Source organism: Silene latifolia, chromosome 8 (genome assembly GCF_048544455.1).
Source record: "Silene latifolia isolate original U9 population chromosome 8, ASM4854445v1, whole genome shotgun sequence".
NCBI lineage: Eukaryota > Viridiplantae > Streptophyta > Magnoliopsida > Caryophyllales > Caryophyllaceae > Silene > Silene latifolia.
The window spans coordinates 13,861,941-13,876,337 of record NC_133533.1 but is presented as its reverse complement, the minus strand read 5'-3'; the positions used below and the strand labels follow the sequence as shown (position 1 = coordinate 13,876,337).

At 36.2% G+C, this 14,397-nt stretch overlaps 1 long non-coding RNA gene across 2 annotated transcripts; it reads left to right on the top strand.

Moving 5' to 3' along the window:
• The first annotated feature begins 1,482 nt into the window (after positions 1–1,482).
• LOC141594145 (uncharacterized) lies at positions 1,483–3,100 on the top strand. Of its 2 annotated transcripts, XR_012522020.1 has the most exons (4): positions 1,483–1,844; positions 2,099–2,500; positions 2,599–2,723; positions 2,811–3,100. It is a non-coding gene; the product is annotated as an uncharacterized LOC141594145 (long non-coding RNA). The 2 variants fall into 2 exon arrangements; XR_012522019.1 differs by lacking the exon at positions 1,483–1,844 and having other exon boundaries at positions 1,911–2,500.
• Positions 3,101–14,397: the final 11,297 nt, after the last annotated feature.

Genomic DNA, 14,397 nt, shown 5'->3' with positions numbered 1-14,397 from the left:
CCGATCATGGCTGCAACTGCTCCCAAACACACCGCCGGTATGATTCAAAACACTATATTAATAATAACTTCTTAATCTAATTCAGACCCTAATTCATCATCCCCATACCCGAAACCCTAATTAATAGCTTTCTGGATTCCATGAATTTATACTAAAACTTGATTCAATCAAACTACTATATGAGATAGCCAATCCAAATTCATTTTGGGACTAATTTCTTGTCGTGATAGTGGCTGTTGAAGGCGATGTGTCTTAACACTCTAATTTCTGAGTAGTATCTGTAAGTTATAGCGACGACTCTCATGTGGTTGTTTGCACCATTTTGACTCAGCAACAAGTATTTTGCGCGACGGTGTTGATGTTTGACACGACTATTTGTGAAGAAAGTTTCAGGTTTTTGTACTAAAAGGTAGTGATGTAGTATTATGTTGAGTCGGATGGTTAAGGAGTTAGATACGCAGTAGTAGCTAAAGTGAAGTTTCAAAGTACTTGACCATGATGCCATTCAGGATGGTAGTGCTGAACTACCAGTGGAGTTGGCTGGTGATCTTGTGCTTTTCTCTATAGAAAGCATTGGAACTAGGAAATTTGAGAACTATGTTTATTTAAACTGATACGCTCATAAATCTTCTGAATGTTAGATTTTGTTTCTCGATGTTTCTGGAATTGAACTGAGGTGTCGTCAACTGTAGTTAACTAGATATTCACCAAATGGCGATTTGATATATGCAGGGTGTACCTCTCTTCACCAAAATCCTCTGTAAGTGCTGGATCACTTTCTTCGGTCCATGAAACCAAAGCTTGCATCACTCATGAGTCTTCTGCTTCAAAAGGATCACTCAAAGCTTTTATGCTACTCGAAGAAAACCCTGCTGCTTAGGTATACTCCCCTTTAATCTTATAATATGTCATCTCTTTGAATGGTTAATGTGAACTTTAGTGTGAGCTATATGTTGTTGCATCTGTTATGCTTGGTTTTATCTTTAATCTATTTATATTCAAGCTGTTCTTGTATCTTGAGCCCCTTGAATCCTAGTCCAGTTACTTGATCTCATACTTATATCTTCCTCTGATGTTGTGCTTAAACTGTAAAGCTCTTTTATGGTCACCTGTAATACACGTCATTTTGTAGAATAGTCTGGGGTGGCAACGGAAAACAAGGAACTCTGTTGCAGATCAGAATTGCGCTAGAGTAGTGTTTCTTTCTCAATTTCTCCATCATTTGTGATGGTATGTACAAGAAACTGTTATGCCTTACTCTAGAATGATTCTTCAAAAAATATGTGCTTAATAGCCGAGGACTCATGATACTGTTGAACTATGGCTATACGTCTATACATCAGTCAGTAGGACTTCTTCTTCTGATTGTAAATATGGACTGATGGAACCTTTTCTTTTTATATTTCATTTATAGTAAACGTGTGATAAATGGAGTCGACTTTGGATGATTTCGGGTCTGTTACTAAGGTCATTGCTGGTTCAAGTTATTTTCAATTGAGTCTTTACAACTCTTTCCAACCAAGTTTTTTTTGGTCATTTCAATCATGCCTGTAAAGGTTTGCCTTGGGTAATTTTTTAGTCAATCTGGATTCAGGATTATGTTGGGTTGTTAGTTTTGGGTTTGGGCTCCATCAATCATATCGGAGATTATTTTTTCTTCGTCTTCTTCAATTTCTGCAGTGTCAACCAGGTCAGAAAGAGTGCTTTGGTTATGCCCACCCATTCCAAATGGCAGTAGATTATTGTTGTAGCCTTGTCTAAATTGATCTTTTTTTTTTGCAGATTTTTTAGAATGGCATTCTCTGTCTCTCTAACGTCGGCAAATCAACTCTTTTAATGCTGTTGTGAGCTTCTTCCTCTCTTAATGCGGATACTCTTTTCAACGTTAATGCCCACCATTTTTTTTGATTATATGCCAATGTCACATTTTTTTAATTTTAGCCTTTCTAGTCAATAGTGGTCTTGAAAAATGTTCTTTTACTTCAGTTTACTTATTGATTGCTAAAGTTCTTTTACTTCAGTTCATCCTAGTTAACTTGTTCTTAGATCTGGGAATATTTTGTGAATGTTTATGGCGTTGAGTAATTGGTGAAAACAGAAGCTCGTTTTGCGTTGTTGCATGGAAGCCTGGAATGTTATGATATTGAAGATGCGATTTGCCATGCTGCTGCTGCTGGTGGTGGTGTTCAACTCCGTTTTATCCCGGTTAACTTCTTTAACATCACTACTCTTTACTTGTTAGTGATTAATTCTCTGATTCTTACTACAATCATTAATTACATGCTTCTATTATTTACCCCATTGAAACCATGTCCATCTACATATTCTCGGCAAACAGTCTGTCTTGAATTTAAGAATCAAATTTATCGTTGAGTGTGATAAAAAATGCTGACCTATATCATATGTGTAGATGTCAATCAATTTTTCATGTGACTTTCACAATCTGCGTAGGCTAAAATGATACTAGGAAGCAGCATTTGGTGGATTTGTTGAATAACAGGTGCTTCAAAATGAGATTGTTACATAATCACTAATGCTTCAGTAGCTTGAATCGCATTTTCCTTATGTATTTCTTAATTGTTTTTTTCATGTACAAAGCTATGCTTCCGACTCCCTAGAACACCAGATTATGCAAAGACCAAGATTTGGAAGCATTGGCAGGTGGTGTATCTATTAGAAAGGTTTCTATTAGAAACGTAGATGAGGCATTTTATCAATATGCTGTAAGTTTTCTACTTGGGAGTGTCAAATCTTTTATTGCTGGCTTAGAAAGTGTTGAAAAAAATTATAATCCGATGTTGTCTTGGTAGGTAAACATTATGTCTAAAGACGGTGCACTAATTGAGCGCAAGTGAAGGTCAAGGAGTACGAGTTGCTAAGGACGAGTTTCAGTGACACTACTAGCTGGCTGCTTTTGGATTCATTTATCGAGATGGCAAGGATACTCTTACGGCTAAGTATTAATTTGAAATTGGAGTCGTCGATGCATTATTTTTGTTGATAGGTTAGTTAGTTGAAGATCTTTTGGTAATTGACTTGGAATAATCGGTTAATTGTATAAAGATATTTGTTATTGATTATCGAATCATATTTGGAATTATCAAGTTTTTGGGGAGGTGCTGCTGAAATTTTCGTACAAAATTATTTTTTAAAAAAATATTAATTTTTTTTTACGACGGTTCCCGTAGAAATGACATGAAACAATTAAATAATTAGAAAATATTTCGCCTTTAATGGCGGTTCTTTGCCAAACAACCGTTGTTATAATTACCTTTAGTGGCGTTTTTGTAACAACAACCGTTGTTATTCTAACCTTGTACGACGGTTTTGTCAAAACAATCGTCGTTATAGAGAATATGTAGTGGGGCAATGATATTATTGAAATACCTATGGTGGCGGTTTTCAAACAATAACCGCCATTATAGATTAGTTATAGCGGCGGTTCTTGTCTAACAACCGTCGTTTTAAATAAGCCTATTGTGGCGGTTTTGTTTAAAAACCGCCACTGTAGGTAAGCTATAGTGGTGGTTGTACAACCGCCGCAAAGGCTATACAACCCCGTGATATACGGCGCACCCAAAATCTGTAAAAACCGCCACAAAAAGGTCATTTACAACCGCCACTATAGGGGTTTTTTGTGGCGGTTATAAATGACCTTTTTGTGGCGGTTTTTACACGACACGGTTATAGTGGCGGTTCTGATAGAAACGACGTGAAAAGTCGAATAAATTGGCGGAGAAGGAACTTTTATGTATGTAGGAGGTCTATAGTGGCGGTTTAAGTAAGAACCGACGTGATAACATATGCTTTTTAAGGCGGTTCCAAATAGAAAACGCCACCATAGGTCAATAGTGGCGGTTCTAGTAACAACCGACGTTAAAAATGACGCTAAAAGTTAATGCCAAAGTACAATTATTTGGGCTAAAAACCGCCATTATAAATTTTGGTGTCGGTTTTTAATTATAACCGACTTTAATATTAAGCGTAAAAATAAAAACACCTCCCAAACCCTTTACAATTATCGATCGGTGTTCCTTCGTCTTCTTCATTCCAAACCGCAAAATCTCACTATCCCCTCATAATTGAACTCCGGTAAACCATCGACTTCATTTCATCAATCAATTACCTTCTCACGTCGCCGTTGAATCAATTCACCCGCAACAACATCAAAGGTTGTTCCTTCGTCTTCTTTCTTTCACTGTTGTTCTTTTACAATTATCAATTGTTCCTTCGTCTTCTTCCTTTCCACCGTCTGTTACCTTCTGATGCCGCCGTCCACTTTATCCGCAACAACATCAAAGGTACTTTTGACCATATTTAATTGCAATTTCTTAGCCATGCCGATCAGTTTTGCATTTCTGAGGTATGTTCAACCTAGATATGTTCAATTTAAAGTACTTCTCTTCAGTTTTAGGTTTTTTTTTAATGCTGCCTATTTTAAATGCCTGTTTTTGCTTATTTATTTATTTATTGTCTGATGCGTCGCTTGCCTACCCCCATAGACTCAGTACCTCCGGAGGAACATTCCTCAGGTCAATCCCTCGGCTTAACCGCCTTGCTGGTACGATATTTACTGCTAGGTATCTTCATTTTTTTCTTTTTCGCTTTTGAAGGTTTAGTACGGTTGCTGGTAGGTTGTCTATAGTTTATGATGATTGGGATATGTTCCAGGTTTATTACCATAGATTGATTGACGAGTCCGTACACTGCGTCATGGCACAGGTACTGATTTCATTGGCTTAATTACCACTGATTTAGTTGGAAAGGTTTGATTGGGATTGTTATTTCCATTGATGTCTTTAGTGCCCTGCGGTTTTACAACGTAGTGCCCTGCGGGTTTTGATTGGGTTTGTTATTTCCAATTGCGTCTTTTCTATTTCGTCTCGGTTCGTTCTTTCCAGGGCACAGGTACTATAGTGGCCTGCGGTTTTTACAACGTTCTGTTGATATTTCCTCTTCTATATCATGTTTTTCCTATACATATACTATACCATTTCTTATTTACTTTATTTTCTATCTTAGTTTCTTATTTAACTAGTTAAACCGTCGGCTTATTGCTTTCAGGTTGAAGAGTATAGAATTCAATAAGCATATTTAGTAGAGCTTAGTTTGTAGATTTATTGTATTCACTTCCTTTTATTCAATGAGCAAATTTAGTTTATAGCTTTACTGCTTTCAGGTTGAAGAGTATAGAGTTTTTGGGGCTTGGAAGTAGGGATTAGAAGAAGATCGGTATTAAGATCACGCTGATTCTCTTTGTTTGAGGTAGCTTCTGTCTCTTCTAGCTTATGTCACCGTTGATTGTTGTTGCCTTTTTGGTATTGTTCTTTCAGGTTGAAGAGTATAGAGTTTTTGGTATTGTTCTGCCTTAGTGGATGCCTGTTTTAGATTCTTGAGAAAGCCAAGAAAGAGTTGGATGTGCGAGAATCAGGTATAATAATAGCTTAGTAGTCCATCTGTATATTTCCTATTCAGTGGGACTAAAGACTCACTATTCTTTACTTTTCATTATGATTGAATGAAACAAATGGCTGATCAACCTAGATGTGCCTATTTTTTTTTGTGAAGTTGAAATCAGTTAATTTGATTCTCAATACTACGTTCTGTAGGGTCATCCAGAAACTTGGTCTTTTTATGTGTTGTTAATGCGGGGACTATGGGGTAGGTTATCCCCCAATCCACTCCAACCCACACACCATTTGCGGGAGCCCTTGAGTCATAAATGTAATGTTGTTGTTGTTGATTCTTAAGGATGCATATCTTTCTAGTCATATGTAGCTTTGACAATATATATTTTGTTTCATTTTACCTGTGCTTGTTTCCGCTGGCGAGGCAGAACTGATAAAACTAAAAGAGGATGTTATAGATGGATCTTTGATGGGTTTTTGGGATTGTATAATGGGTTGAAAGATCAAGTTTTGTTGCTGCCATGATGTTCAAGTCACTGTTGTTACTTGTCTAGTATAGACTAAAAGGTTACAGTTAGAGTTCGATTTACCTAATTTGTTGAACAGTTAGATAACTTTGGTCGAGACAGCCCCTTGCCCGTTCTGTCTAGGCTGGGGGCTATACAAGATTTCATGTCGATTATGTACCGGTTTATGTGATCATATACGCTGTGTATGACATTGTAATTGTTCTTGTTATATAGGAGCATCTTCATTTGTTCGTTTAAAATGCGCTAACTATTAAGTGATAAATTGAGCTGATTTAATGGTATTTCTGGTTTGTTAAATAGGGCGATGCTCTTGAAGGTTATGATTTGTGCAACTTTAGCCATATAATCCATCAGGTACGTGTGTGTACTTTTTACTTGTGTCGTTGTTTGTTCAGTAATAAACATACTGTAAAGGCCATTTAAATTGAGTTCTTTGTGATGTGAGTGTAGTATATGAGTGCAATAGGTAAAGGACTATAATGATGAGTATAGATGAAGTTGTGTATTCCGTTTGTAGGTTTAAATTATAAAACTTCACAACAAACTGACAAAGTATGAATTAGGATGCCATAAGTATAGTAGGTGCCTGGTCTAGAAGTTTGGATGTAAAGAGACGCTAAGTCGCTAATAGCACAACGATTGTTTGATTATTTTGGAGGCTCTTTGCTGGACTGACTTATTTGCTCGGCTACTCTAGTATCAGGTTTATTACTTCATTTTGTCGATAATCTCTTGTTGTGTATGTATCTTCATTAGGTAAAAATGGAATAGCACAAGGTAACGAGAGTAACACTAAATAGAGTGTTTATATGGTACCAATAGGTTGACTTTGATTGTTCATGAATGCATTCTATTTAACAAGGTTGATTTTCTTTTATTAATGTGTCTTTTATGTACTAATCATTGTACATTTGATTTAATGCTAATCATAAGGTGGATTGATAATTCACTATTTATAATGTCTTGTGTTTCTTTTAATAATGTTGAGGTTGTTTTTCTTACTATTGATTCGCTAAATTTATTATTGCAGATTTAACAATTTTGATTGACGAGATGAAAGATGTTAAAGAGGTGTGGGCTATCAAAAGTTTAAAAAACATGTAATGTTGATTAGTTTATTAACTAAGACGTGTATGTGATTATTTATACACTTGGATGTATATTTTTTTTAACATCAGCAATACTAATTTGTTGGGTCGGATGATACACAAGTTTGTTGGTTGCCATTCTCTTGTATGTATAGTTTGTTCATTTTGCTATTTGGATTGTCAAATCTCTAGGATATTGCTACCAAAAATTTTGGTAGCAAATAATTTTTTTTTTTAAATAACTACCTAGGGTGGCGGTTCTTCATCAAATAACCGTCGTTATAATTATCTTTAGGGGTGATTTTGTACCACGTCACAATTACCTTTAGTGACGGTTTTGTAACAACAACCGCCATTACAGATGAGTTATAGTGGCGGTTCTTGTCTAATAACCGCCGTTATAGATGAGTTACAGTGGCGGTCCTTATCTAAGAACCGTCGTTATAGATGAGTTACAGTGGCGGTTTTTATTTAATAACCGCCATTATAAATGAGTTATAGTGGCGGTTCTCGTCTAACAACCGTCGTTTTAAATAAGCCTATTATGACGGTTTTGTTAAAAAACCGCCACCGTAGGTACGCTATAGTGGCGGTTGTACAACCGCCGCAAAGGCTATACAACCCCGTGATATACGACGCACCCAAAATCTGTAAAAACCGCCATAAAAAGGTTATTTATGACCGCCACTGTAGGGGTTTTTTCTACTAGTGACGTTTGCAGAGTGGTTTAGGAATATTGTCTTAGAGTGTACTGATCAAACTGGTGATGACATCTCTCCTAGGTTACTACGTCTTGGTTTAGGTCCAAATGCCAGGGTCACCTTTTACAACAGTTTTGCCATTAATGGATATACTTTTTACACCCGCGAGCAAGATGAGTTGAGCACAATGCAAAATAGTGGTGTGAGTTCTGAATTTGAGGCAATGCACTTTGCTACTTCAAAAGATAAAAAGCCTATTTGGGGAAAATGCCTTTATTATGGTGTTATTCAAGAAATATTGGTACTAGATTACATTGATTTCACAATGCCTTTGTTTCGATGTAACTGAGTTGATAACAACATCCATTGTGTCCGAAAGGATAAGATGGGATTTACGTTGGTCAATCTGGGTAAGGTTGGCAATAATAAGGATGATCCTTTCATAATGGCATCCCAAGCTAAACAAGTGTTCTATGTCACCGATCATATGGATAAGAAGTGGTCTGTTGTACTGTCTATAAGGAGTAGAAGGAGTAGTCCATCCGATAATGGTGATGATGATCAGGATGTCGTTTTTGAGGGAATGGATCAGTCTACCACTATATCTTATTTCGACGATGTTGACACTGATCATGAGGACACTGAAAGCATCTATATGCGTGATGACCATGGTGAAGGTATTTGGGTTAACGAAGAAACTATGACATCCAAGAAACGTCCCCGATCCTGAGATAGTTCATCGGACATGTGATATGGACGACCAACATTTTGAGTCATTTTCAAACCAATAATTTGATGGTTTAATTTATTGGTAAATCAATAATGGTCATTGTTAAATAAAAATTCCCAAATTTGCATGGCATGGTAAATCCTGTAGCTTAGATATGTAGTATGCATGCATGCTGGTGTTGTCTTATTTTCTTGATCTTATTATTAGATGTGGATCTTTGGTGTTGAAATTTGAAATTGAATATTGTTGCAAAGATATGGTGCTTCTGCTATTACAGTATGTATTGTTACAGGTTTGGACGGTAATGGAATTACAGTAATTTTAAAAAAAAAAGGTTCAACAATAACAACGGTTATATTTAAATTACCCGTTGTTAATACTTTCAACAACGGGTATAGTTACATTACCCGTTGTTATTACTTTCAACAACGGTTATAGTACCCCTACCCATTGTCATTAATTTTTTTGGCATATTTCATTTTGGCGCAAATTTGGTGAAAATATATTACAACGGGTATATTTTAACCGTTGTAATAAAGTTTTGACAACGGTTGACTTTTATTGACCCGTTGTTATTAACATATAACAATGGTTTTGCTTTGAGCACCCGTTGTCAATAGTTTTAATAAAAAACTAATTTACAAACACATACAGCATACCATACACAAACACACACAACACCAGTTCAACCGTTGGTATCCTGAGTTAATTCTTCTCTCTTCCTCGCTTTCTACATTCTCGTTGCCGGCCGTCGCCCAATTTCCGTCGCCCAGATTCCGTTGCCTTCCCTTATCATCTTGCTCGTTCTCTTTATCATCATCCTCATCATCAGGTATGTTCACTTTAATTTTGTGTTTCGTCATTAGGGTTTTAAGACGATCATCTTTTTTCTTTTTCATGCATCTGTTTGTTTTTCGTCTTCTTTGTTATCTTTATCATCCCGCATCATCTACTTCACTCCTCTTATTAGGGTTTAGGATTTTAGAAGCTCAATCTGTTGTTTTAAATTTTCATTCCTATTAGGGTTTAGGGTTTTAGATAATACTCTGCATGTACGTTGTTAAGTTGTTCATTTCCTATATCATTCATATTTGGGTTTTAGGATTATCATGGGTGAAAAACGTAAAAGAAGTCAAAAGAATAATAAGCCTGAGGATAATAAGCCTGGTGAGAGGGGTGCTACGAAGTGCCAGAAAGTCCTTGCAGCTATAGCCGCTAAACAGCCGTTGGAAATAACATGGAGCCCGAAGGGTTTCCCTACTGGTCCAAATGCGGGTTATTTCTCCAGTTGGATTGGATGTTGCACAAGACAGTTTGTGCCTATACATTTAGATGATGTTAGAACTTGGAATCCAAAATTGGCGGAGTTATACTTGGCTCGTGTAAAGGAAGGCTTTATTATACCCGATGAAAGCCATGATAAGTATTTAATGCATAAGGCAGCGGATGTCCACAGGCAGTGGAGGTGTGACGTTGCTAGGGACTGGTTGTATGTGGACAAGGCAACGGGGGAGATGCGTAAGAGCCCACCGAAAAACAAGTGTCCCACCATCAGTCAGGAACAATGGAATCTTTTCAAAGAGATGAGAACTACTGAGAAGTTTCAGGTTAAATATCCTCGCCTTTTAACGATTTACCTATCATTTTTTTAATTAATGAGTCCTTTATATAATCTTTTTATTATCTCATCTACTTGCGCTTTTATATAATTATTTGAAGGCCGTTAGCAGAAGAAATCGTGCTAACATTTCATGCAAGAAGGGGAAATGGTATGGTTCTCGAGGCGGTTACAGAAAGATAGAAGAGATCCTCGTAAGTAGCATGCATTATTCCCCTGTGAGACTTTATTTTTTTAATCACACTTGGACTTGCATTGATACACATTTACATGTATAAATGTTACCATGTTAATGTGTAGGTGGCAAAGGGAGTGACCAACTTGGATCGGCATGTAACTTATAAAGAAGGGCACACGCCTAAAGGATCCCGGTCGCGTGACAACTATGATGAGGAAGTGTTGGCCAACATAGTAAGCATTATTTTATTAAGACGAGTTCATTACTAACTTTATTATTTTAGTCACAAATATAATTTGAAGTTTATTTAATATATTATAGGACAACGTATTGAAAGAGGTAAAAGAAGGGAAATTCACTCCCAGTGGTCGTAATGACGTTCTTGCTAGAGCGATCGGCCGACCCGAACATCCAGGTCGTTTGAGGGGCGTCCCGTTACAGGTTGGAGTAACGAAATATTATGGGACAACTGCCCCGATAAAGAAGAAAAGGAAGACTAAGTCTGAGAAGGCTGACATGGTACCATTTATTCTATTATTTTCATTTAAGTTCAATTCACATGTTATTGTTGGGATAAAAATTGCTGACACATTACATTCTTGGCACGCAGACTTGATTAATGGCATCCGTACTACTAAAGCTGAATGCTGGAGGCAAGCTTTCCGAAGAAGAAGTGAAGATGATGGAGGATGTCATTTCTAAAGTGGGTAATAATAAGGTACAACAGATTGGTCAAGAGGCCGCTACTACCTTGGCAATACATGAGAAGGAAGTATCGGTCAACGAGATTCAGAAAGATCATGTACCTAATGCTTCTGAAGTTGTAACAACTAAAGCCGATCAGGTACCTAATACGTCCTTATTTTTCTTTTCTTTTTTTTTTTTGGCTAAGATCAGGGGGTGTGTTCCCTGCCAGCTCTAATGCTATAACTTCTGACATGGTGCCATTGGTTAATTTTATTAGGTAAATAATGGGTCTGAAAAGGAGATGCAACTTGAGAAGACGGCTGATGGAAAATAGCATACATCCCCTTCAAGTTAGTTCCCTGTTTTCAGTAAGGTATGCATGAAGTGTTTAAGTAGTTAAATTTATATGAATTCTATTAAATTTTGGGATATAATAATGTATGTGTATATTCTTCAGGCCGTAAACAAGAGGCCAGTTATTCTTGCTGACCCTAAAACTGAAAAGCCACATGTGCGTGTTGGCCGGGGTCTCGTAGAAATAATGCACACCAAATCTGCAGCAGCGGAAACTGTAGTTCATGGCAAAAAAACTTTTGCCGAATCATAGAAAAGTAGAGATAACTACAGTCTTTCCAGGCCATGAAAACTTTCAACTGCCTGTCCCAGTTCGTGACGACATTACCATTCTGGGAGATGCAGTTGGAAGTTTCATCCAATGGCCTGAAACTCACATCTACTTGGCTCGGCCGTCTCGCCTCAAAGAACCGAAAGCAAAGTTGGGGTTAGAAGAAATACCTTTATATATATGTTAAATTTTTAATTGTTGAATGTTTTTATATGTTAAATTTATATGTTATTTTTTTTTTGTAGGGAACAAAAAAGCCGGCTTTGGCGGATAAGCCTAAGTCCACAGACATGCCAACTACCTCGTCGAGACAACAACTTGATGAGGTATTTAATTAACTTCTCTATTTTTTTTAAAAACCTCGCTCCCTTTATTTATATTTTGTCTGTATTTATAAAAAGCATGATAATTTTGTGTAGGGGACAAAAAAGACTGATAAGCCTAAGTCCCCAGTCTTACCTGCTACTACTACCTCATCATTGAAAGAGCAGGTTGACGAGGTATTTAATTAAGTACGCTTTTATTTTTATTACTCCAACTAGGATATGTTACCTTTGGATTTTTTATTATTTTAATTATCTACTACATGTGTAGGCTGGTGGTAGTAGCACAAAATCAAAGACTCATTCTTTCCCGGACTTGAAAGAAGTTAGGAGTTTAAACTCCACACAATATACTGGGAAGGATTACATGCAAAAAGTAAGAACGGTGACGATGAGGAAACTGCATGAGGAGGTTGGCCATCGCATAGCCACCGAGCAATTGATAGTTATTCCGCTCGAGGAGGATATTCTAGGGGTTGAGCGCGAAGCACTTCTATCATGGGATATGCTAGCCATTTGGGCTGGCCTAGACCAGATTGATGTCCAACACCTATTTGTTTGGATGAAGTAAGTTTCTTAATAAATAATTTCATATTCTAATATTCTGACTACTAGATAGTGTTTTAAATACCGGAATTAATACCGTAATAATGTAGGATATTGAAATTGAGAGTGATCCCCGAGAATAGGATTCCAGGTGATCAATACGGATTCCTGTGCCCCTTTGTTTTATCTTTATTTATTACGGAATTCTCGTTCGAAGATCGGGTTGATTATATTGCTCAGCAATTGGCGACACCCAAGAAGCTGATTTTTGCCGCTTATAATGAAAAAGGGTAATAAACAAATTAATATTACGTTTCCCCCTACAATTGAATTTTCATAACTAATTTATGTACTTGTTAATAATGATGATGTCTCTTGATGTAGGACTCGTTGGGTGCTAGCAGCCATCATGCCGACAAAGAAGAAAGTTTTTGGTTGGACTCTATACATCATCAACCAAACGAGACTTTTAAGCGCTTGATTAATAGGTAAGTTTATAATACTGATTTATTTATAATAACATTAAGTTTCAATTTTTATTTATAGAAAAAAGCTCATTTTTGCCCCTAAAAAAATGAGTTTCTGCCTCCTTTTTTATTTTAAAAAAAAAGGGCCTTTGAGAAGAGAAGAGCAAACGAGCAGGATCAACCCACGAAAGATTCTGATGTTGGCCCTGATTTTATTAAGATAACAGGGGTACGTGCTCAAATACAATACATTAAGTGCAAAAATCTGTGTTTAATATTAATACAATACCTAAAGTTCAAGATTCTGATGTGAGCCTTCTCTCGTCTGTTAGTTTTTATGTAATAATAGGCCCCTCGCCAGCCAGATATCATACAATGTGGATACTACATTTGTCGGTTCATGTTGGAGATTATTAGGCGAAGATATATCATTATTCCAGAAAAGGTTAGTAATTTAATATTGTGTTTATTACTTTTTTTAAATTAGAGCTAATGTTGTCTTGCTTGCTGCTATATATACCATGATGTTGCTATGCAGTAATTGATGTTGTTACAATAATGTCTTCTCTTTGTTTTTTAAAAGTATGTAATCAACCCCTCACAACAGATTGAGCAATACTCAAGTATAGATATAGACGAGGTAAGAGACATGTTGGGCAAATACGTCTTAGAAAATAGAAATGCATGATACTCAGAGTTTAGATCAACTTATTAGTAAATTTTTTGTTGAAGTTAGGAAATAATTAGTTCATGTAAATTCAACTCCTTGTAAGTATATATATATATATATATATATATATATATATATATATATATATATATATATATATATAGGGGTAAGATCCGGTGAGTCCACCTATATTTTTGAGTCCCATAAGTCCACTTATGTATCACACGCTGTACACAAGAATATCACGAAAATAACTATCATCTCTTACTTTTTTTCTATTTATTGTGTTGTTTTAACCTTTAACAATCTTGCACATTCGCTTTCCCGAGATGCACTCTGATTGTAAGAAACTTTTACGATCATCCTTGTATAAAAAAACATGATCCATATGATAATCTTAAGTGAGATCTATGTGGCTATGTCGCAATGTATGTTATTTAGTGGATAATTATTTGTTAGCAAATAGTATATGAGAATTATACGGATTAAGTGACAGTATAATATGTTCCACAGCAGCTCTGCCACATTTCCAATCATTACTAATTACGTGTAAGAAATTTTTGTTAATCCACTATTTGATTAGTATATAAATACGTGTAAGAGCACAAGCTCGCTTTCGATAGCAATCGATTGAACCAAACAATAACAGAGGACTACAAATTTTTGTTAATACCCACATACATTAACCTGCTTCCCACTTATTTATTATTTCACATCATTTTTTCTCTTTATTTTGAACAATTCTTGCCTAGTAGTAATATCCAGCTCTCAAGACTACAAATTCAAGGTTATTTTTGTATATATTTTTTTTATATATTTATGCATA